We start from the raw sequence: 26,269 nt of genomic DNA on the forward strand, positions 1-26,269 counted from the left end.
AAGCGAGGCAAAAAGGAAAGAAAGGAAATTATATTAAAACGCAGGAAAATACGTAAACTTCCAAGACACGAGTTCCAATCGGTTGCAAAGTGCACCGAGTCCGTGAAAAACAGCGTGGAAGGGCCAAATCGCTGAAAATACTTATGCACCCTCTCCACCCTTTCGGCCAGGGCAACGAACTTGCCCGACTCGGAACACACAACGACTGAAACGCGTCAATCGATGCTTATGCACAACGAAATCGACTTGGTTCTCGTTATAGAAACAACAATACATCGCATCGTGTCGTTCGAATTTTCGAGCATCAAGCGCGCGGGATAAATTCCTCCCTTTTCTCTCCTCTTTTTTAAACGAGTTTTCGAAAGGTGGTTGGAATATCCTTCTTTTTCGCGAGTAAAACAGGATGAAATCCTTTATATGAAATCGTTGATAGAGCGATTGTAACGATAACCGGTCGAGTTCTTGTCGCAACCTACGCCATTGGCTACGATAAATTCTTCTTTCTCGCTCTCTCTCTCCTTCTTTCTTCTCCATTCTTTTTTCTTGCTCTCTTTCCCTACTCTCTCTCTCTCTACCAGCCCTTTTCCCTTTTTTCTTGTTTCACGTCGACGTTGTTCGTACCTTCGAGAGTTCTCTCGCCGCACGAGGAGAGAGGAGGGTCGAGGTGTGAACGAAGAACCACAAGTGCCCTGTGGAAAGTGCCACCCCTCCGCGACCCCCTGGTAACCCAATCCCCCACCACGGCTTGGCCGGTTGCGGACGAGTTTTACGCATTTTCCTCCCACGTCGCGATCCGAGCTTAGGACCAGTTTTGACGAGCGAGAAAAATTGCGAGTTTGTTCGTTGGATCATGTTGGGTGATTCGGTATATTTATGCCCGCGATAAGTGAGATGAGTGCATCGTTGCATTGTTGGGAAATGACTGGAATTTTATGGCGTCGTAGACGCAAAATCGTTTACCATCCACCATAGAATTTCGACAACTTGTAAGTTTTTAGATCTTCGCTCGATTCTCGAATATAAATCTGCTGAATTTCAAAATTGCAGGCTCGATGAATTTACTCGGTCTCTAATGATGTAAATTTACGTTTTTACATTCGGCGATCATTAAAAATATCGAATCTGTCGGCGACATCGCGCCACTCGAATTTGTTCGAACCGGTTGCCTGCGCACAGGCGTCCTCTAATTTCGCTTCTAAGAGAGTCTCGCTCGATATCGTTTTCGCGCGGAATTAATCGTGCGCGTGTATTTCTTGACACCTTGTGTATCGAGAATTATTGATTGCGAAGATAGGAAAATTCACGCAAATTATAAACAGATTTTGAAACCGGCTCATTGACCGGTTGAGATATAATCTCGAGCGTTGCTCGGACCGCAAAAATGTTAATCGGACACGCTCCAATAGGCATGGACGATACTCCATCCGACGAAGAATCTGTTTCAAGGTACTCGCGTTTGGCATCGTGACAGAGGAATACTTTTCGCCTCGCCAATTGCCAATAATCCTCCAGCCACATATTTTCACGAATCTTTAAAAAAAGACTATCGTTTCCACCATCGTTGTGGAAATTGAAACGTACCTTCCTTTCGACCAAGTTAAACTCGATTACCCGTCCGATAAAAGATGAGATAAACCGAGTTTCCCTTCTGGGAATGCACGCCCACGTTTATTCTCATTACGAGGCGTCGTGGAAGAAGGAACGTGAGCATGGAAGATTTAAGAGGCTCCCGGCTGGTAGCAGTGCACAGTTCCGATTACGAAACTTTAAAGTCCCGTTCGATGATGCACGATAAGTGTTTCTATTAGAACGACGCGCTCCATCTTCCTCTATCACACACGAAAAAAAGAAAAGAAAAGAAAATAACCTTGCTCGGGTCTCTCGCGTGGAAGAAAGAAGATACGTGGATACGCCGAGGGAAATAAATGGCGCGATACACGGGCGATCCAGGGTGATTTAGTAATGATAATTCCGGGGAAACGGACGGATTAACGCCGCCGATTCGGTGGATTTATCGGTCGACCGATGAAATTTATTAGCAGCATCGGTGGGATCCTTTCCTAGGAGCGAGAGAGAGAGAGGATTCGCGCAGATACCGTTAATTAAAGAAGATTATATCCGCGCATTGGATCATAGAGAGAGTGAGCAGGTACTCGCAAACCTAACAGACACGCCCTCTAGCGATCGAAACACTGGTTCGTCGGCCATGATCGGTAGACCCTGGTCGAAAGGTTCCAGCGATTTATGCCCACGCCAAACCTGGCCGTGCGTAATACACACAAGCGTGTAACACGCGGCTGTATACTCGTCTATCTATCGATTCCACGGAGAGAGAGCGGCTTTGGCCGGCTATCCTTCGTACGACTTAATTGGGCAAGCAACTGCCACTGACTAGCTGACTCATGGAGTCGTCGGCTAGGTACGACTGACGGTCTCCATTTCGTTCGTTTCGATTTATAAAAGGCAAAGTGTTAATCATTATTGGAAGGAGAGCTTTTAATATTAATATTTATTCGCGGAGCATAAAGTTTTAAATTAGACTTCGATTTATATAACTCATTTACTTATTGCATAATAATAATCTGTTACATAAAGACTCGATTTTCACGTTTTTACCTCTCGATACTGTTCCATTTGGAAACTGTCTCGTTTGAAGAAATATCGTTGATATTCCTTTTTCCTTTTTTTCTCAAGAAACAAGGGTCTTAGTTAGAGGGTCGCCTATGCGTTATTGGGTTAGCTGATCGCACGCGTGCGGGGGCACCGTCCTTCTCGCCGATAATATTTTGCATTCCTAAGGGTCAGTGGAGAGACCTGCGTGGCTCGGTGGCCCGTCCGATATTCGAGGTTCGATTTACTGCGCTATGAAACTCGAGACACGCCTTTTCGAGCGGGCGCGTTCATTAGTCATCCGCGTCGGAAGGATCGGGAGGATCGTCGAGTTTGCAAGTATAATAAACGCGAACAACGGCGATAAAGTACGATAATTACGGAGAGGTTGAAACCTATCGAAATTTTTCGACAAATCTTTCGTCATCTCGTTCCATTGTTTCACGATTCTTCATCGATCTTCCTCCTCTATACGTTTCTTCTCTCATGTTTCGTCAATTTCATCCTACTTGATCACACGACGAGATTAATCTCGTCGAACGATCGTTCTCTTCCCCCTTGGGATAAGAAATCAGAGATGTACGGATTGTTGGGGGATGAGTGGGCGTTCGATAAACATCGACAAACGGACTTCCAAATTTCCTGCGATCCAAGTAAAGGGGAATGGAATGTCGAGTTTGGGGATTTGTATTCTCGAATCGAAAAGTTTTAAATAAAGTTGGTGTTTCGATGGATTCTTGTAACTGATAGATTCATTAACTCTTAATTGGTTGGGATGAATGCAGTTGTTGCGGGTATTCGATTGGTACACCTGGTATATAAATATATATACCTATATAGTTTATCTCTAGGATATATGTATATATGTTGTTGAGCGAGAATTAATCGAGAAGAGGATTTTACAAATTTGGTTATCAGGTGTGAAAATAATGGAGAGAGAAAATCTCGTTGTGCATGTAAAATATCGTGTTCATCGTTTTCTTTTTGATTATAAAGGAAAGAAAATTAAATTAATAGGGGATATCCCAAACGAGTTTTTTCTTTTTATCGGTGAGTAACAGTTAATGAAAGAGATATAGAAGGAAATATCTATCTAACATCTATTGAAACACAACTAGTTTTTAGTGGAGAAAACTTACAAATCGATCTAATTTAGATTTTAATAGAAAATAATTGATAGAATACTCGTTCGATTGGTAATAAAAATTCCTCGACTTTCTTAAACATTTCTCGACAAAATATCCATTTCATCTAATTAGTAATAAATAAATAAAACTTCTTCTATTTACAACTCTCAAATTTAAATCAACGTTTCGATAAATAATAACGTCGAAATAAAATCCTGAAAAATTTTAAAGTCCTAAACACGTATATAATCTCAAACCTTTCAAAATTTTTTATCCAAATAGTATTCTAAATTAAAGAAGAATCGTAAAATAAAACTCGAGAGAAAGATGGAGAAACTCGTAAAAAATCTTGTTCAATCAGCCTAACCTACATTCCCGGACAACAAAGTACTTAATCGATCGAGTCTCGTTCAAACAAATTCATGACTCACCATTCCTCTTTGATCCCATACAAATTGACTTCACCTCGCCAACACCACTATACGTATACATACTCGAATCGTCCAATTGGCCGCTAGAAAACGATCGAGTAAATTCCCTGCCCAGGAAACGGAGGAACGTCTGTCCGTTTCCGTGGAGGGAATTGAGCCCGCATGCGACGTGGTTTAAATTTTGAGGACTCGTAAAAGGACTCGACATTAACCAGTGAACGTTTTGCCTTCGCTATCGCAATTGGAAAATGACTAATATTTGCGCAAACGGCGTAGAAAAACGTAGACTCGGTTAATCTCCATCCCTTTTTTGGCTATCAAACGTTGGCCTCTCTTTATAGAAGTTTCATGAAACGATCGGGCCCGGAATTGGCCGCTCCCAGAACTCTTGATTAGTCCTCTTCTCGTCATCGTCCACTGGCTTCTTGATTGACTTGGCCTGGTGAAATTAAAATCGTTTGTATCCTGGAACATAATTAGACGAAGTGTTCAAATTACACACCTGGTTGCTCGATACCGGATTTCGAAGCATTTCGTGTCGATTTGTTTCTCCCAGAGTTTTTTTCTTTTTTTTTCTTATTTTACAGGAAAGAAAATCGTGTCTATTATCCAGGCTAGTTTTACGATTTTGAAATCGTTTTCTGGTTTAATCACCAAAGTGATTAAAATTCCGAATACGAATGTTACGTGCGTTATCTCGTATTCAACTCGTGATTGACGTTTGTATATAAAAAAAAAAAAAGAAGAAGAAAAAACGAGTATAATATAAATTCTACGTTCTAAACCATATTTCACCACTTATCTTGACGATAAACAGCTCGGTGAAAATAATTTTCTGACCGCCGTCAGAATCCTCGTTTAACCTCCCAATCGACTCGAGCCGAAGATCAAACATCTCCAATACCTGGCTCGAGGAACATGACTCCTCCTTAACTCACGCGATCCTCTCTCTCTCTTCCTCTCCCTCCCTCCGTCTATAAATACAAGAAGAAGGGGGGATCGATCCGAGTCCGCGCTGCATAAAAATCGGCCGGCCAGAGATTGGTTTCAGGGAAGCGAGCACACCACCACCACACACGACACAGCCCCGATATTTGCTTAACAACCGGTTTTCGTTCGGCCAGATCGGCGAACCACGATGCGTGTGGGGTCACGATGAGAACCGCTGGCGTATCGGTCGTCATAAGTCACTCAGCGTGTGGCGTACAAGGTACACGGGCCCACCTCCTCCTCTCCTTCTCTCTCTCTCTCTCTCATCCTTCTTTTTCCTTTTTAGCCCTTTTCCATTTCTCTCCCCGTCCATCGCTGCTCGATCGAGATTCCTCGCTTCCAGCGCACAGCTTCGATCGCGTTCACGGCCCCAGACACTCCCAGCAATGTCCAGGAGGACACCGAGTCTAAGCGTACGTTTCACTGCCCGTTCTACACCCTTTAATCCACCGTCGAATTCGGTGGATGGAAAACGGCGATAATTGATTCCACAGGTATCGTACGTAGATTCTAATAGAGAGAGAATCGGAGATAGGGGACGGATTGGAGGCTGAGGGAGCTCGTTCGGGGAAACTAGACTAGTGGATGATAGGGTAGAGCGAAAACTGGTCGTTAGTTAGTTAGTTGGTCGAAGGAACGAAACGCTGGATGGATGGAAAAGGCGGGTGGGAGCAGAAGGGTCCACCTGGCCAACCTCGTTATATACCCGAAATCCGCATAAATTACGGAGTTAATTGGTAACTCAGTCTCGTGTATTCTTAATTATTACGAGGTTCTCGTAAGCGGGAACAGCTGATTCCCGGCCGCCATTTGTCGTTTCAATTAATGCCCGATCGGTTAATCGGGCTGCGCGGTTGGTAAGGTAGATAATTGATTCCCGTGGAGTCTATATCGTGCGTGAAACGGGTGGAAGGAGGCCGATCCGTTAATCCAACAAATAGAATTCGAGCCACTACGTGTCCGATGCAGTTAAGCCGACCGTATCTTCTCTGGCCCCTATTCTCTCTCTCTCTCTCTCTCTCTGTGTGTGTGGTATACAATAGGCAGCACCAAAAGTGCTTCTTTTCGATTTTATTTTCCGTGCCGCCTTTAATCCATCGTTTACTTTGCACTTAGGAAGTTGGAGAGGAAGTTGGTATTAAACTTAACTCTTTCTCTATGCTTAAGGTCAGGCGATATATTTTTCTTCGTCTCGTATTCTTCTTCTTCTTCTGGTTCGTTTTCGGTGATATTGCGCTGTATGAAAAGGGTTTTGAAACGTGTATAGAAGCGTGGGCGACAATTCGATCAAGTTGATCGATGAGATCATCCGGAATCTTGCGCCACACTAGTTGCAACCGGTTGAATAATTGATCTCCTAAAGCGAGTAGGTTGTACGGAGTCGCATTATAAATGATCATCGTGATCATTCCGCGATCAAACGATAATTGATCGAATCGGATAGATAGCTCGAATTTATTAATCTTCTTACGAGTGCGGGGATCAATCGCATTGATTCAATTCGTTTCGAATCATGGGTTATACGTATAACATTATATATTGGTGTTCAAAGATCCTTGGATCCTTCTATCACGAAGAAGCGTATGATTTATAATTTCAATAATATAATCAATTTTATAAATATTTCTGATTATCAAAAATTATCGTCAATTGGAATAAAAAATGAAATATTCCACCGATATTAATTAACGAATACAACAAATTGTTACAAAAATGATTCAGAGACGCATACTCGGAAATCAATTCATCCATCTCAACCCATCGAAACGCCAAACGGACCAATAATTCTCTCACCTTGTTCCCCCGTAATCGTCGATCATCTCCCCTCCCCGTGGCGTGGAAATCTCGCCTCCGGTGTCGTAACTCGAGCATCGGTCGCGGCCACGGACACCGGATCGAATTAACCGCAAGAGGCGTCCTTCATTCAATTACGCGGCGTCCGAGACAACCCCCGTCTCGCGAGGGTCCCGGCATAATAAAAATCATTTATTCCCTTCGTTAAAGATTGAAGGAGAAACGAGGCGGCGTCCACCCGTGGACAACGGTTGAAAGATTTAAGAGGCTCGTAAAGCGCAAAAAGAGGATTTCTGCCTGTGGAGGCGCCACGGTCGCGGGGACCCCTCTCGAGTTTCCGCTTTTCGAGGCTCCGCTTTTTTTCGTCCCCGAGGCGTTCGCTCGTCGGCTACTTAGGTAGAGCGTAGCAACTTCCCTACCTGAGACCCGACGGTGTCGTGTAACACTTTATTTCGAGTCTCGTGTTTCCACGGTAATATTTAATCGATCCTAGATGGAAAACGGAACCAGCAGGATCTCCGCAGAGATCCTTACGATCTTTGGTATCACGGGATGCTGATTTAATGCGAACGTGTCAGAGAAACTTTGGAGAAAAGTAATGTGAATTTAAGAAACATTTGTGGAAATTTAAATCTCTTCTATGGAAGAATGAAGAAGAAGGATAATAGAAAATTTGGAGTTTTATTAAGACAGAGAAACTTTGGAGAAAAGTAATTCAAACGTGTGAATTTAAGAAATATTTGTGGAAATTTAAATCTCCTCTATGGAAGAATGAAGAAGAAGGATAATAGAAAATTTGGAGTTTTATTAAGACGATTGTAATATTTATACTTTTGGATGTTAAATTATTATCCAATTATTTAGATATTTAATCGATCCTAGATGGAAAACGGAACCAACAGGATCTCCGCAGAGATCCTTACGATCTTTGGTATCACGGGATGCTGATTTAATGCGAACGTGTCAGAGAAACTTTGGAGAAAAGTAATTCAAACGTGTGAATTTAAGAAACGTTTGTGGAAATTTAAATCTCTTTTATGGAAGAATGAAGAAGAAGGATAGTAGAAAATTTGAAGTTTTATTAAGACGATTGTAATACTTGTACTTTTGGATGTTATTATTATCCAATTATTTAGATATTTAATCGATCCTAGATGGAAAACGGAACCAACGGAGAGGATCTCCGCAGAGATCTTTACGATTTTTGGTATCACAGGATGCTGATTTAATGCGAATGTGTCAGAGAAACTTTGGAGAAAAGTAATTCAAACGTGTGAATTTAAGAAACATTTGTGTGAATGAAATTTAAATCTCTTCTATGGAAGAATGAAGAAGAAGGATAGTAGAAAATTTAATAAAAATAGAAGTTTTATTAAGACGATTATAATACTTATACTTTTATGTTAAATTATTTAGATATTTATATAATTAATTCCAATAAAACTGGATGGTAAAAAAGAAAAAGAAAATTTGGCCTCGAACATATTATTTCGCGAGAAAGTTTCTAATTCAACGACGTAGAAGATGATGGATATCCTCCAGACGTTGTAACTGATTTTGTGGAAGAAATGGCACGAGCCACGACGTTTTCGTCTCCGAAAATAGATTCCGCGGGAGCGGATCTGGCATTCGGCCCTCGGCCATCTGCGAGATCGATTCAGCGAGACAGCCGGCACAAGAATGAACCGATCCGTTGTTCTTGTGCCTCTTTTATTCGCTTCCGGTCTTAATGATATCCCCCTCGCTGAAATATATCGAACTGGGTCGCGCCTATCTGCCCGCCCTCCCCCGTCCTCTACGCGTGTAAATTCCGCAAATCGTTCGCATAAATAAAATCGCTCGCATAGAGTCGCGTGCTCGTCGACATCCGAAGAAATCGAAGTTTAGAAAAATAGAACAAATCCTTATTTCCTTCTTCTCTATTCTGAATGAAATGGCACACGACTTTTTCAATATTCGATAAATATAAAAATATGACGAAGATTGAACATTTCCAGAAATCAAAACTATAGAATATAATCATTTTAACCTCTGACCCAACAATTTCGTAATGATAAATAAAAAAACTGTATTTTAATAGTACTTGGTCGAATCATAAGTGATAAAGAGATTGGCCTCGAACCCAGTATGGTACCAGCCATATAATATTATTGCACTTTGAAACGTATCCGCATAATCGAGAAACCGTGTGCAAAAATAGCTCGAGGCCCGATGCGAAACGATTAGAATTTACAAGCAGATATGGACTGCTCCTCGACTGCGCCACTCGAAAACGATTCATCGTTAAACGGATCGCTGGATACACAGCGTGGATGGAGAGCAGCCTTGTCGCTACTCGGAGGATCCATCATTTGCCAAGCTCGATCGCGCCGTCGAGCGATGTGATGTTTTACAATACTGCGTTTGGCTGTCCCATTCACGAGTAGCATTCACGCGCGCGTTCTCTTTGACGCGATTGTTTTGACTGGCCGTGAATACGGGAACATTGGACGAACCGCCCACGCCTTTTCCACTCCTCGCCATTTTCTCTCCCCTTCTCGAACCTCTGCGTCCCCCATGCTGGTCGTCCGGATTCTCTCCTTTTCTACGAGAGAGAGAGAGAGAAGGTCTCTGTACTTCCGCTTGCCACTCGAGTCGGACCATCGCCCGACGACGGAGAGGAAGCCACGAGCGATTCACGCTCTATTCATCGAACGATGGCGCCCATTCGAATATGAAAATATCACGGATTGAAATAACAACCCGCGGATCTCAAATAATTCATGGGATTTCTTTTTTCACGCGCGGGAATCGAGGAACGCCTCCCCCTCAACGATCGAGCGTCGATCTTTCTTTCCGTTCCGTGGTTTCCATGCGGTTGTGGAACTGTGGGATTGCATATAGGTGTGTTGGATTGTTTTATGAGGAGGAAGATGCGGAGAGGAGATTGTAAAATCGTAATTAGAAGTTTGCGAAGAAAGAGGATACTCTGAGGATATCTTTAATTTTTGGTCAGCAGGGGATTTTTTTAAATTGTGGATGGAAAATTAAAGTTTGAATAGGAACTCGCGAAAGGGGTAGATAATCTTTAATTTTTGATCGAGGATTTGATGGAGTAGTTTGTAACAAGAAGTCGTCAATTTTTTGTCAGCAAAAATTGACAGGAGATTCGAAAATTTTTTTAGATTGCGGATGGAAAATTAAAGTTTGAATAAGAACTCGTGAAAGGAGTGGGTAATCTTTAGTTTTTGATCGAGGGTTTGATGGGGTAGTTTGTAACAAGAAGTCGTCAATTTTTGGTCAGCAAAAATTGACAGGAGATTCGAAAATTTTTTTAGATTGCGGATGGAAAATTAAAGTTTGAATAGGAACTCGTAAAAGAGGTGGGTAATCTTTAATTTTTGATCGAGGGTTTGATGGGATAGTTTGTAACAAGAAGTTGTCAATTTTTGGTCAGCAGGGAATTCGAAGATTTTTTTTAAATTGCGGATAGAAAATTAAAGTTTGAATAGGAACTCGCGAAATGGGTAGATAATATTTAATTTTTGATGGGGTAGTTTGTAACAAGAAGTTGTCAATTTTCGTTAGAAGAAAAGAAAGATATTTGTGATAATTGGTTTTAATTTTTCTCGAGTTTAGATTGCGGGACAGGGAAAATATCTCGTGACAAATTACCGTGATTAACGTGAGATACATTGTCAGAAAGGGCGGATTATTAATACTTTCGTCAAGCGTTATATCACATATTTTAAAAAGTGTAATTATAGGAACGACGGAGTTTAAAAATATCGAGTTGAAAGACGTGCAGGAATGTTCATACGCGGTCATTCCATTTAAATGAAACAAGTGACCTATATTATATCGGTCTAAGCAATCTGAATGATGGAAAACTTCGTGGTCACCCTTCTCGTATAATGGAACAGTCTCGCTCTAATGCGTTTAATATATCGAAAGGAAATTGATTTAAAATCGGTGTGCAGTTAATAACGTTGCTCGAAATAGCCACATTTTTTAATTCGATCTCTCACGGTGAAAGTGCTATATAATTCTGCGTTTAATTTTACACGACAAACCCTTCGATAACGTTCATTTATTCATCGTTTCCAAGATCTCTCTAAACTAAATAATTTCAGAAAAACAATTGCATACACAAATCTTCTCTAGAAATCTTTAAATCCTTTGCCTCCTTATCGTGGAAAATATTTCCACTCCGTGATCAATCAATCGCCCCCTCATCGAAATCGAAAACGCGCGATTCGATTATTAACCATTTATCAGGCTGAACCGTAACCGAAAAAGCAACACGGCGTGTGTTGCCCCCGTGGTGGGGCAATTTCTCACACGCGATGCAGGCCGCTAAATAACGCGATCATTAATTAAACCGCGGAGGATATCACGCCGGTTAACGGCGCGAACTCGGCCGCGTCGTAAATTAAGGGTACACGCGAGCGATTCTTTAATCCGCGTGGAAAAGGGGAGGGGGAGGGGCTCTCTTTCTCTCTCCCCCTCCCCTCCTCTCCTCCCCGTCGCATCGCGTGGATAACGAGAGATCGAGAGACGCGGATCAACAGGCTCGATTTCGCTCGCGTAACACGCGCGTATCTAATTGGAGGACGGTTTACACGGAAATTCTCGTGATCGAGGCCGGAGCCAATAAATAACGGGGCAGAGCGCGTTTCACGGGTGCGAGAACAGGAGTCGGACACGTGATGGAAATCAAGGAGGACGATCCTTCTTTGGAATGCGTCCCTCGGTATTCATATATATGTGAGAGAGAATCACGAGGTAGTCGCGTCTTTTTCTGTTTGTTAAATTTTCGTCACAGCGAAGGAACATGGGAAAATAATTTCTTGAGAATGAAGAAATCTTTCTCTTTTATCAGGTGTAGGTTTAATTAAGGAACATCTGATATATATATATATTACAGATTGGTAATGGCATTTTCGATTTATTAGAGGGCTGATATAAAAGGAAATTATTCTATTCTCGAAGATAATTATTTCTCCACAGGACTTCGGTAGTTCCTCGTCGCTATCTTATTAATCTCGATCCGCGTAAATCATCGAGCCGACTCCATCTCCGTTCCTCCTCCACCACGTGTAAATCATACGAAACGTAGCCGCTCATTATTATAGCCAGGTACAAGTGTGCATTATCACGACCAGTACTTTCTCCTCTCTGCTCCCTCTTATCTTTATTTATCTCGCCTCTCTGACTCACGACCGCGTGTGTACACATTTCTGTATCTGTAAATAAGCGCTGGAACATTGCATGCCAGCGGAATTTCTGACAGGATTTCTTTGTAAGGGAAGCTACTCGTGTTGAATTCCTTCGGTTAAAAATATCACGCGAGTTGAAAAGAAGAAATGCTCGATCATCGAAGAGGAATTAGGAATCGAGTTTCCGGATTCCTCCTCGTGAGAATAAATATCCATAGATCGGCGTACTACACCTACGCGACGATGTGATCATTTCCTAGCAGAAGAACGAGGACGAAGCGGCTCCCCTTCCCCCCGATCCGCTTCGAGGAACGAAGGCAAATCGGCTTGTAACTTATAATTCCTAACGGCTCGCGAGGAACGACCAGATGCGTTTCGCTCGATAACCGCCTCGTTGCCTATTCCCAGGGACCATCCTACGGATCGCTCGTAGGTGCTTGGGTCGGAGAGTAGATGATTCGAGCCGATAAGCTTCCAATGGTGTTTGCTCGTACGTGCTGTGGATTTTTATACGGTTTCGCGTTAATCGATGGTAATATTGTGCGATTCGTTTCAACGGGCCTGATAACGAACGCTTGAGATTACGTACAGCTTGTCGCAAAAGTGTTGTCTTACGAGGAGAGTATCTGAAGAGTCTGATTTTTAAGCAATTTGAGAAGGTGAGAATGAGTTTCGTGATATCCTTATTAAAAAGAAATTTCATTAAAAATAGGACTATTATTGTATTGCTGTCGCAAAAGAGTTGTCTTAGGAGAGACTCGTATCTGAAAAGTCTGATTTTTAAGCAATTTGAGAAGGTGAGAATGAGTTTCGTGATATCCTTATTAAAAAGAAATTTCATTAAAAATAGGACTATTATTGTATTACTGTCGCAAAAGAGTTGTCTTAGGAGAGACTCGTATCTGAAAGGTCTGATTTTTAAGCAATTTGAGAAGGTAAGAATGAGTTTTGATATCCTTATTAAAAATAGGACTATTACAAAGTTAGGTAAGTGATAGATTCAAGGTTGATGTAAAATTGTAAAGAATGTAGGAAAGGAGAGCGAGTTTCGAATAATAATTTATTTATTTTTCAGTTCAATATAAGATCATTTTTCGTTACAATTTGTCAGGCAATTGATGATAAATCTTTAAATCTTGTACAAATTACTCAAATGCATAACTTTATGTAATTTGAAATAACATATTAATATAAACCTATTATTTATTTGACTGGAAATATATTTTCAAGTTTCTATTCACTTGTTCCCATTAGTCAAATCGATCGAAATTGGTCAAATTTGAGAAACGAACATTTTATTAATTTATTATATTATATCTGGAACGAAAAATATTTTATTCGTATAAACCTCTTATCCCACTTGATGTATCCTTTCAAGTTTCAACTTGAAGAGTTCCATGTTCTCTCAAATATATATATATTTTTCCTTTGACCTAAAAGAAACAAGCTATCGTTAACTAACTTTCTAATCTTTATGCTCAATCAAATACTTTATACGCGAAACTTTTATACTTTTATTATATCCATAATCACCATAATTAACATTAGCAGTTAATATTCGTACGTAACCACTGCTCAACCACTCTCATTAACATTGTTCTATACATATACATATATATAAAGCACGCTGTATACATTCTCTCCGCGAACGTGACTTACAAGTGATATAAATTCAAGTATCTTGACTCTAAGGCTAAACGAAATATTTTATTTATTAGCTCGACTCATTGGACAGGCTATAATTTTGACTCATACGATATTACATATTCTTTCTTTCACACTTATCCCTCTCCTTACCTCGTTTCATTTATACTTCCTTGCACTAGTTTTTCTCTCTCGACACTAAATACACACAATATTAACCGTTAGACTTGCGCATTTTTTATTTCACGCCCATTCACTTTTCTCAGATCCAGAGCCACGATAAACCACCACATATATATATATATATATATACGTATTTCTATCTAAGGAAAACGCCAATCTACCAAATTACACGTCACACCGAGGAAGAGCGCAATTGCAATGGAACAGAAAGCAGCAATGAATTATCTTAATCCCCCGATACGTGGCTGGTTGTAAATGAAATCGGGATATCTGTTCCCAGGGACACCGCTCGGATCGGGTCCCGGCTAGATACGACTCTCGATAACCGAGTCCACTTGGTTCCAGAGAACTCGAGCGAATGTAAATTAGAAAGCTGGGCCGTGCAAGCTTTCCGTTTATCGATGATAAACTGGAATCTAGAAAAGGAAAAATTAAAAAATCGACCCCCCATCGAACGAAATGGCATCTTACTAGGTTAGAAGGAAGCGTCTCTATCGCGATGAGGAGTATCTCGCGTTTCTCTTATGTATATATATATGTGTGTATGTGTGTATGTACGCGTCGATATATTGCGTGAAACGAGCGTGAAAGACGGGGGACCGTGGTGGCCGGTCCACGAAGAGATCTGACACGTCGGTAAATTTCCCGGTGATCACCGGCCGCGACTTTACGGCAAACGAAACAGGCCCCCGTGTCCCCCCGTTGCACCGTAATATTCTGTCGAATTTACGGGGGGAAGTGCGTTACGACTTTATTATGGACGTGGCTCTCTCTTGGTAACCACGCCGTCTCTCTTTTCCGCGCCACCTTTACTTTTTTCTGCTCTCCTCCTTCTCTTTCTCCCTGATCGTTGCCGCGAGGTGTCTTTGTAAATTCCTGATTTTTATCAGGATGCCAAGAAGCTGGTTACCGATTACAGGGGGAGGAGGGAAAAAAATTTGTGGAAATGGGAGGGAGAGATGAGAGTGGGCGGACGAGGGTTTGGGGGTTGGAAGAGAAGGAGGCATAGGTTTTAAGTTATTGGTGGTAAATGTCGTTTTTTAAATAATGGTTATTTAGTATCGTTTATCGAATGGTTGTTTGGGACACCATGGGACGTTGATGTTATTCGTGTAGAAGCGTGATACGGGATAGTTTTGAGAGGATATTTTCGTTTTAAATTTCGTGTAACTTTTCAGTGATGGGTATTCGTTTCTTCGATTATTCGAGGATTTGTTCGATAACGAGGAGGAATAAGAGGGGTTAATGTTAGGTTTGCGAGAAGATTACTTGGAAAGATTACGATTGTTGAAAAGCGTATCTATGTTTTGATAGGGTAAATAAATAATTTATTCTGTCGAAGGAGAGTATCTGTGTCATCGATCTTCGCAAATAATGAAGAAATGATAATTATCGCTCTCTCTCTACATTGACTCTGAGTCACAGAGGTGTTCATAACCTTCCATTGTTAATTCCACGATAATTCAGTAAATATACGCCTCTAGTGGATAATCCCATTATACCTACTTATTCTAAGAGGGGAAATATCGATTGTGTTAAGCCAATATTATTCGTGACTCATTCGGAATTCTTGCAAATATCATCCTATTCAATCAGCCGTGTCCACCAATCGCGATCATTTCAACGATAAATAATTTTAAAACAGTCGTTCCATTTCGAGATCTATTTAATGAATTACATTCTCGTGTAATTCTTCCTTCTCAATTAATTAATTAGAATATTTTTATTATAATTTTAAATATTTGGCATGTACGATCGAATCGAATTTCCAAAATTCATACGGTAAAAAAAACAATATGTGAACGGAAATATTGCCTTACTCGCGTTGCTTGTTTTTCGTGCAACTGGTTGCAGTAACTAACTAATATCTGGAGAGAGCTCGTTTATTGGCACGATGGTAGGAAACACAACACTTTCAGCGTCTAACAAACGATCCTCGATAAGGATCGTTATTAGCAACGATACAATTGCCATTTGGCTCGACGGTATCGATCGTAAAAAATTCGTTGGACAGAATTTTACAAGCAGCCACATTTTATCCGGTATACTGCTTCCCACTTGTGTTCACGGTTCCCATTCTCCGTTACAAAATAACGCGAAAACACTGTGGCCCGTTTGACACGATCTCTCATTCTATTCGTATTCGAGCAAACTCCACCGTGAATATTTCGCAATTTTGGCATGTCGAATCCACGATGATCATTTTTAATTGCTACCACGTCTAGCAGACTTGGTATTTATTCTAATCTAGGTAGCTATGGAATTTCTGTCGTGAAATTTCATCCTTTCGTGAGAAAGAAAAATATGCAATTAAATATTTATAAAACGAACACTGTTCCACATACAATTTGTTGAGGTTTCGGAAATTGGGTATGCAATTTTCAAAAAAGATTTGTGAATGAAAATTTCTTATTCGATTTTCGTTCTTTTATTAAAATGAAGAGGAGAAGATTACAAAATCGATATTAAACAGAATATACGTATAGTCAGTTTAAATAAATAAAAAGTTCTTCGTTTATTATATAAACTCTAAAGCACAGAAAAAAACCTTCTTTGACTTGTTGAAGTTTCAGAAATTGGGTATGCGATTTTCAAAAAAATGTCACAAGATTTGTGAATGAAAGTTTCTTATTCGATTTTCGTTCTTTTATTAAAATGAAGAGGAGAAGATTACAAAATCGATATTAAACAGAATATACGTATAGTCAGTTTAAATAAATAAATAAAAAATTCTTTATCGCAACTCTAAAGCACGGAGAAAAACCTTCTTCTGTAAAAAAAAAAAAGAACTTCTTCACAAAAATTTCCTAACCGTTCCCACCCACTCTATTTATCCATTGAAAATGATTCGAAACGGGATTAAAAATAAGGCATTCACCGCATTCACTAAACTGGTCTAAACGATTTCGAAGGTGAAACTCGAAAGCGTTTGGTGGCTCGAAAAATCGAGGAGAAAAGGAGGAATTAAATTGGCTCTCGACCAAAGGAGTGACGGGTGGTGGTCGCTCGATCAGCTTCTTTGCATAAAAATGGCCACGAATTAATGCTCTTTTCATACTGTAACTTTCGCTCGCCGGTTGAATAGCATTGAGCGACAGCTCGGCTCCGCGGGACTGACAGGCCGAGAGGGGTGGTCGTGGGTTGCGCGCCACGGATTCGAATAATTTCCTCCGACATTTGTACCGCGCTCACGTCCACGCGTTCAAGTCTCTCCGAATACAAAATTTTCGTGGCCGAGGGTCGCCATCGTCATCGAGCGACCAAATGATTCGATTCGCGTCCATCGTGTTTGGACGAATCGCAAAGTGGAGGTGTCCGTTTCGCGCGCGTAACGCTTGTATGTCGGACACGAAACGGATGCACGTCCCACGATGCGCTCGTTAAGAGGACACGAACGGGAGGAGGACGTGCGTGGAGGAAGGAGAGGAAGGGGGGGGCAGAATTATCGAAGTCCAGAGGAAATCTGACTCCCTGTAGGCGGGTTTGCGGTGCTGAGACGTCGCCTACCTGTGGCCTGTGGCATTTATTAAATCTCATTCTGGCATCTTCTCTTCTCCCTTTCCTGCGTCTCGGGTTACCCCTCGGCATGTATCCAAGCTGCGACGTTCCCAGAGGGAGGGGGACGATTCTCGATCCACGTTGCGCCTTTTGTCGCGCGATTTTCTCTTTCGATTCCCGCGATTTATTTATCTCCTTCTTCCGTATCAAGATGGAAAGATTTCCAACCACCTGCTTCGACTTCGGATATATATATTTCGATTAAAGGAACAGAGATTCATCCTGTGGCACGGGGTGAAGGAAATCGGCACGAGGAGGGAGGTTCTTTCTTCGAGAGGCGGAGATAGGGGAGGGGAGTTTATTAAGTTCCCCGTGAAAAGTTCCGTGAAAGGGGGATTCGTGGGAGAGCAATATCTGGTATATAATTCGCCGCCATAATTTCGTGCCAGCTCGGGGAATTGTATAATCCGGTAAATAAAAGCGAACAGACGGTTCCTTCGTCCGATGATAGGAAGAGGAGGGAGGGAGAGAAATTCGTCTGAAGAGACAGCCACGTACCCCGTATGTTCCCGATAGATAGATAATCCATCTCGAGGAACGAGCGACGATTTATTTTCATAATTTATTCCACGCCCGTGTAGCTGTCAATGCGGCGACGAAGCGGGCAGATCTCGCCGGATAAAACCGTGGCCACGGTTTTCGACGGTGAAACGGAGTCACAGGCCCGGATCCTCGTCCATCATCCGCGCGTATGCATTCGAGGGTGCGGTTGCGTGGCAGGAGGTCGCCCATACTTGTTTGCAAACTTGTGTGAAATGGCGCTGGTCGCGCACATTCGCCTCACGTGGCGAACAATAGGGGAGGAAGCACCGTCTCGAGCCAAGAAAGAGGCGAGTAGTTTCGTGAAGTGAAATACGCGCGTAACTGCGCCTTTTTTTCGGAGGAGCGAGAGAAGACTGGCGTCCAGAAACTGGTCGAAACGGAACCCCGCAGCGCCGCTCTATCGGTCATTTAAGCCTGTCTCTCTTCTTCTTCCACCGTCTCTTCGCACGGTCCCGTTTCTCTCGTAAGAAGAAGACGAAGAAAACTAGTGGAAGGCGAGAGGAGATGACTCGGCGCGAACCACGACTTCTTCTCGAAACGAAGTGGCCCGTAACTTACAGTTGTCGAGCTGTATCTGAAGAATTCTTGTCACCGGTATTATAACAACGGGGTCGGTTTCTCGTTTCTTCGAAGGATTGCTTTTCTCTTCTTCTTCCACGCGTACATGTGTGTGTGTGTGTAACTCGCTGCAACGGAGAAAGAAACGCTTTCGTAACGCGGGTATCGCCAACCATAAGCAGATAACGAACGACGCCCCGGCTTGAGCGTTAAACCGTTACAATGGAAAGCTTAAAAACAGAGACGCACGCATTCTCCCGGGAGGAGGGGAGAGGAGGGGAAGAGGGAGCGAAAGAGAGGGGGGAAAAACAGAGAGCGTGCCCCGGTGTGTGTACACCTGGATCGCGTTCCTCGTTGCACCGATATGGCGTGGCGTTATCTGTCTGTACCCGACCACCCGGCCGCGTCGCCGGTCAGCGCACCACACACGTTACACCACACGAGCGCAATTGGCGCGAGTACGTGCCTATACCGTGAAAAGATAGGGCGCAGGAAGTCGTAATCTCGCCGGTGGAGAGTGGCTTAGACGTGATGTTTCTCGGTTGTGACGCGGTCGTCTCTCGATTACTCGCTCGTTAGTCCAAAGGAACGAAGGGAGGATTCATCATATCGTGCAATAATAGGAATAAATCTTGATAAAGCTCGAGATAAACGCGTGAGAGAGAGAGAGTTAATTTCTTTTTTCTTTCCTTTTTCAATTAAGAATCGGATCATCCTCTTCAATCTCGAGGAGGACCTTCCTTTCTCCCTCAGTTTTTGAGCACGAAGGAATAATTCGCGACGATCGATCCGCGCGAGATCCGTAAGCTAATTTCACGTCGAATAAAAGCGTCTAATGCAAGCCGAGGGAAAATCCGTTTAGCCTGGGCCTAGGCTTCTCAAGATAAATTGGTTTCGGGGGATTTCTAAAGCGGCTCCTACGGCGCAGGAAGTTGGAGGGTGCAGAAGCGAGAGGATCCTTTGTGACTTGGGAGGCATCCACTCCCAGGAGAATCCTACCGGTGACGAGGAGGACGCCTGGACGCCGTGAATGTCAACCGTGACCCAACAATGAGGGTCTACACTTGGGGGGTTTAACTGTATAAGGGGGGAGAGAGAGAGAGAGAGGAGTCTCAACTATTCTCTATGGGAGACAAAAACCTGTATTTCAGACCTGATGTCGCGTACGGTGCCGTTTCTGAGGACTTCATCCCGATAGACCTCGGTCTGTCACGCGTTGAAAAACACAGAGGGAAAACAGAGTTTTCTTCCCCCCTTCCTCCCTTCTCACGGTCAGGTGGTTGCTCCATTTGGTAGCCAGTGCAGGGTACTGTTTGACGAGGCTTTATTTAGAATGATATAAAGGGAAACTTGAATTTATACACGGATCAGAAGGAGGAAATTCTTTGGTCTTCTTCGTTTTAAATTGTGAAGCTTAAATATAAAAAATAGGCACGTACTAGAGAATGAGAATTCGAAAATATAATATCGAACCGTTTCTCACTCGATACTTCGTCGTTCAATTATTCAAACGCTTCGTATTTTCCCGCTCGTTTCTTCAAGCGGAAGAACTTCTGTTGGTAATGAAGGGATCTGCTCTCGACGAGTCCTTGTTCGCGAAGACTTCAGCGCGGAAGTCTTTCTTATCCTTTTGATCAATCGTATTTTCGCGATCGCCGTTATACACGTAGTAAAATTCAAGTAATACACATTGTGAGACGCGTAAATAATGAAAGGCTGGATCTAGAGGATCGTCTGAACGACTGCAACTTCTTTCGTCCCATCCCTCTCCCGTTTCGTGGGATCGCGAAAACCGTTCATTTGCGTAAGTTCTTGGGTTTCTGTCGGCGACGAGAGGAGGTATCGGTGGTAAAGGCGTTATTATGGAAACTTTCGCTTTGACGCTCACCCTCGGTCCGGTTTCTCCCCGGGTTTCGACCACGAGGACGAAAGAATGAAATTGAATCCTCAGAAGCGCGTCCACAATAAAAACTCTGGGAGGAAAATCCGCCGTAGACCACCCTATCGATCGCCGAAATCGATAGATAGGGTGAAATCGGAAGAGGGGGAGGAGGAGAATAATAATAATAATAAAGAAAGAAAGAAAGGAAGAAAGAGTTTAACGAAAACTTTTCTCCGTCTCTCGCGGTCTCTCTTCGTTTTCTTCCCTCCTCCCGAGTCGCTGCGCTCTTTTTCTCTCTTAAATTATTCGTCGCGCGGAAAGTAAGGGTTTTCTGCGGCGGACCGCGGTCCATTCGAGCGGTGGAAAAAAACGCTTTTTAGCGGAGGTCGGCAAGTCTATTCGTGCCAGTGACTCTTAAAATTTAAGTTCGACGGGCGGATTCTAGAGCCAGCCGGCAGGTATTGTTGCAGCCGGAACAATTCTTCTCGTTCCTCCACCGACGTCAGACTTTCGACGTTGGAAAAACTTGGAGCCCCATTGTCCGGGAGGAATCTTTCCCGCGTCGGTTCGTTAATTAATATCCTTCTCTCTTCGATAAATCGTATCGAAGGTGGGCACGGAATCGGCGCTGATCCTCGTCGAAAAGTTGGATTTAATAAGGAACCGTGCAGTGAACCGTTACCACTTTTCTTTTTCGCTCGGCAGTTATAGTCCTTGGCTACTATAATCGACACGTAGACTCGACTTGCACGATTACTTAATATTACAGGCTATGAGAGTATCCGGATAATGCGAGATAGCGATGCGTCGTCGGTGATCGCGATGCGTGAAACAAACGACAATCAACGTTTTTATTACGTGCGAATATAAAGTAGAGCTTGTACACGCCGTGAACGTTTATAGGCTGTCTCTTATTACTCCACTTTCCATCACGTACATTACGCTTACGAGCATATCGAGCATACGATCCTTCGTGAAATAAAAAAGAAAGGAAGAAAAAAACACGGATTATGCAGATCATTTAACAGACCGGCAACACTTGGCGAAGGCATATCGTAATTGAAAATTGCTTATAAAATTCTTGAACGTTTTAAACGTTTAAACGGTTTGAGAACAAGACGGGGAAAATAAAATGAAACTTTCTATAGATTATTTTTTATAGACATATAGAAAATAAAACTTTCTAATAATATGTATATAAAATGAAACTTTCTATAAACATAATATATATTTAAAAGAAAGTTACTCGTAAAATGAAATTTTATATTTCTGTTATTAACATTTCTCAACATTTTATCACAAATTAAATCCTATCTTGGAATAGGATAATTTATTTGTCCTTATTAAAGAAAAATCATAATTCTATGATACATGAAAGAGGATATTTTTATATATATCCATAGAATATTTTTCAAAATCCTGATGAATAATACAAGAATTAATCTTAAAATACAAGCAACTCGTGTATATAAACAAATATATATTTGGCTAAGAAAAATTAAAAGATTTTTTTAAAATTTCAACGACTTACATTCAAAAGTATACTCACACACACGCACACGAAGGAATGGATGAAACGAGACCAAACGAGACTTTCCTCCCCCACACAAACGCACGATTTCTTAAAACATTCGACGAGCTCCTTAGAACGATTCCTCCAACTCCTCATCTCCACTATTTTGTCGCTCAATCCAGCTGGAAGATCATAATGGACCACCTTGCGCGTACGCGGAATTGCAGTCATCGTCATTGTCGCGCTCCTTACGTTGGGGTGACGCGAGATCATAATCAGAACCAATCCTACGTCGTTCCTATGCACCCGTTGCCTGGCTGCGGGAAGAAAAAAACCTACCCTTCGCTTTCCCGAGCTATTCCGGGAGCGGTGAGGGAAAGTGTCCGTGGCCCGAGGGCTGCACAGCTTCCCTTCCGCGCTGAGGAGACGCCGAGGACACGTTTACAAGAGGGAAACATTTGCCAGAAGTCCGTTCCTAAATCGTAAGATTTATAAAGTTATCAAGTTAAATTGATTTCCTTTTCGCAGATTATTAATTGAAATAAATGAATTGAAATGGAAATCGAAGAAATTGATTTAATAGAAAAATTGATTGGGATTGTACGTGAAAGATACGTGAAATTTTCTGGAATTGTTTTAGATTTAAAACACTTGTTATATTATGACAATTGAAATCATTGATTGTTAAATATACGTGGGTTTTGGCGGATTGAGAGATTAGTTATGCCAGAAACAGATGTTGAGATCGTAGGCTGTATTTAGATTATTCAAATGAACCGAGGAGAATGTGTTGCATTCATTAGATAATAATAAGAAATTGCGTGCGTCCAATTGGCTTTGTCAAGTATATTGCATTTTAAGGGATCATCTGTTAAATCGTGATTGACGAGTTTATAAAATTCTAAAAGAGAATTAATTTCAATTATGATCTCAAAAATGTCTATAAATTACTTACTAAACAAATACTTTCAAAAATTATCATTTTTACGTATAGAGTAATTTTAAATAAAAAAAATATACTAAAGAATGAAGGCTACGAAACATGCTTTATTTAACTCACTGATATTATAATATAGCAATCGGTAAACACGGTATGAACGATAATACACGATAATACGCGATATGAATGATAATAGATAGTAGCGTGTATAGCCAGCTCGTTCCAGGGATCGCGTTAAAAAACACAAGATAGAGGGGTGCGTATATTCGTAACGAGGAGGGGCGAATTAGCATTTTATTGGTGTCGCGTCTTGCAATAGCTTTGGGCAGAGAAATAAACGAGGGAGGGACGTTAAACTTCATCGTCCATCGGACACGCCTTGTCGCTGCAGGTGTGCTCCGCTAGGTCGTTATTTATTGCACAAACCCTCGTCGCAGCCTCCTACAACGAGGCTATGTGTTTCGTTATTTATACGTTGGACGCGATGCTCATTTTTGCACTCGCACGGTCCACGCTCGTGGAATTTCGAACCCCTCCCCCTCCAACCTCCTAAAACGCTACCTTTCAACTTCGCTTCCTCGGCGAAGAGTCGAAGGGGATCGCGTGTGGACCAGGACGACGTGTGTTGCACACCGCGTGAAACCCTAGATGGGAATTGTTCGGCTGCCCCTCACGGCGTGTCCTCTCCGAGAAGTCGAAGAGGCTAGTCGAAGATACTTGATCTTGATAGGAGGTAGGTCTGGAGGGAACCGGTCGTGACTGTACCTACACGAGACATCATTAATGCCACCGGGAAACGAGCGGCGAAACGAAAATCGTCGGGGAGAGGGTGGCTGCCGGTGGTGCCTTCTCTTCTCGAAGCGGGCACGATTTCTCCGTCCGGTGGGCAGCAGGCCCACGGGAAGGAAGAGAAAAAGGAAGAGCAAACCGGTCACGGAACGAGGCGAAACCTCTAGGACGATAATTAGCGATCGAGGGTCCCGAGGAAGACTCGGGCCATCTCGTTATCCACGCCACGGCGCCCAGCGTGACGTCATCGCGCGTGTGGAGACTGCCGCGAACAGGGTATATAAGGTACGCGTCGCGTGCACACACGTATGCACAGTGAACAGGTGTGCATGTACGAGACTCGCGCGAACAGTGGTAGAGAGGAGGGAGTATCTATTGGGAGAAGATGAAAGAGAGAAGAGGAGGAGTGGAAATGAGGTAAAAAAGGAAAGAGAGGAGAACAGAATCCGAATACACATCGGGACTCTTAGCGTGTACGTAGAGAACGGGAGAATCCTACACTCGTGTAAAGTATTCATTGGAAGGAAGAGGGGGAAGACGCGCCGAAGTATTCCGAAGTCGGCCGAAAGGTTTCCCCCACTCGCGTCAACGATTCAGTCGGAGCTTCGCTTTCGTGTTTCCTCGGTTGCCTTCATGTCAGTACGTTCTCGGCCGATGTTAGGGGTAGTTCGTCTCTCGTTACGACGACTCGCACGTGTATCGTTTATGCCGCGTCGCGTATCGTCGTGCTTGTCGAACGAGAACGAAGGAAAATATCTGGAGAAATCGTGTATCCGGTACCTTTGTGAGTCGTTGACGTTGACGGGAATGACTTGAACGTAAGGAAGACGCGCATTGTGTGATCTGCTACCGTGTGCAAGCTTCGAGCTGCTCGTCGTGACACACGTTACCGTGCATACGTTTACGGAGCTGATTTAGTGGCGGGTCGTGTATATGGTGTGTACACAGAACTCCAACGGACCGAGGTTAGCCGTCTGGTGGCGGGCAACTAGGCAGAAAAAAGATACAAAATACGCGGAAGAAGCGTCGAGGTTTCGTGTAGAGAAGAGTGGTGATTTCTGAACTCCGTAATCGCAGTTATTCCGTCTTCGTTTACCTAATAATGGATTAATTTTCGCCGGGGAATTCACCCCGGCTGCAGCCTGGTCTGGAGCAGAACACACAGCACCGCGGCAGCACTCAGCGATAAATCAAGGTGAGATCCGGCTTTGTTTTCGAGAAGGGTGTTCCGATAGCCGGCCTACCATTGACCAGCCTCCTCGGCGAACCGTTTCACGTTCTCCTTTTCTTCCGTTTCACTCTATCCGTAGCCGGTATAGGCACGATTATCTCTGTCCGACCACGGGCACGCTGCAAACGAGCATCCACGAGCATGCAGCATATATTTTGCGGCCTCTCGCTTCCGTCTCTCTCTCTCTCTTACCTTCGATAATTCTTCCTTTTCCTCTATGGTCGACTCGCGTTCTCTGGACTCTTCTTCTCTCCTTGTGCATAGGGACGAACGAGAAACACATGCACGCAAACTGCCGAGCCACCCTACATTCTCCTCTTTCCTCGCTCCTTTTCTGCATTCTGAATGCCGAACGACACAGACTTTACTACTTCCAATTCCCCTTCTATTTCACCGATACCTTCCCGAAATTTCTCTTCGATCTTCGTTCTTTTCGTCGCCAGACGACCACGGTCCTCTTTTCTCGTGTCCCTCCGCGAAATTATTCATGCAAAACGCGATCGATGGTTTTAGTATACACTGGGGAATACGGAGCTCTCGGTAAACGGACCGCACAGTTGGCTTCGTTCGCCTTTTTCGAAACACACAAGTCTGTTGTCGCGACGACGCTAACAAACATGGACGATTCTCGTTTATGTACTATTGTTTCGAATGCAAGCGGAATCGATATAGAGTTCGCTACTTTCGCGGAAACGGACGGAGTGCATCGATTACTCGAATACAAATCGATTGTACTAGTGAAAATATTTTGATAATTAATTTTAAATTAATTAAATTATTATGGCGTTAATTATATTGCCAATTTGTTAGACGAATTTGTATTTTTCTTTAGAAAATTGTTAATTCGATGAAAAAAATTGTTTTATTAATATACGATAGAATCGATATACATCGATATTCGATAGATTTCGATTAGTCTCGAAAAGTATAAAAGAAGCAGGAAGAAGGTGATATTGTGAAAGGAAACGATTGTCAGTTTGAAAAGAAGTGAAAGTATTTGATATTTCTGTCGAAGACGAAAGAAAATCTTTGTGGAATGTGTTCGATGTTCGCATTGTGTGGTCACGTGATTCTGTGATTTTTGTTTCAGTGAGAAATATCGGAAACATTCTGTCTGTCTATTGTTTCGAACAGTCGATGCTCACTCCGAATCCGTTGTTTCTTTACTCCATTCGAAACACTTGGCAATCGTTAATGTATACACGGAAATTTCTCAAATAGCTATATTTTTTCGATGTATTTTCACATATGGAAGAACGGATATAATGAAAATATATT

At 42.6% G+C, this 26,269-nt stretch overlaps 1 protein-coding gene and 1 long non-coding RNA gene across 7 annotated transcripts in view; one reads left to right on the forward strand and one right to left on the reverse strand.

Moving 5' to 3' along the window:
• LOC100576247 (frizzled 2) overlaps window positions 1–26,269 on the forward strand; it is a 122,783-nt gene that overhangs the window by 49,456 nt on the left and 47,058 nt on the right. The window contains exons 1-2 of one of the 6 annotated variants that reach the window (XR_003305538.1): window positions 21,976–24,955; window positions 26,082–26,268. The exons of 2 other annotated variants lie outside the window; for them this stretch is intronic. The gene's annotated coding sequence lies outside the window, so the exon portion shown is untranslated. Of the gene's footprint in view, window positions 1–21,975; window positions 24,956–26,081; window position 26,269 lie in introns of those variants that run through there. 3 more of the 6 variants (XR_003305537.1, XM_006559227.3, XM_006559226.3) reach the window with 3 other exon arrangements.
• Window positions 21,979–26,075, reverse strand: LOC102656808. Its single transcript, XR_003305539.1, has 2 exons — window positions 25,184–26,075; window positions 21,979–25,110 (listed from the first exon to the last, which is right to left on the reverse strand). It is a non-coding gene; the product is annotated as an uncharacterized LOC102656808 (long non-coding RNA).

The sequence above is a fragment of the Apis mellifera genome, linkage group LG10 (genome assembly GCF_003254395.2).
Source record: "Apis mellifera strain DH4 linkage group LG10, Amel_HAv3.1, whole genome shotgun sequence".
Taxonomy (NCBI): Eukaryota; Metazoa; Arthropoda; class Insecta; order Hymenoptera; family Apidae; genus Apis; species Apis mellifera.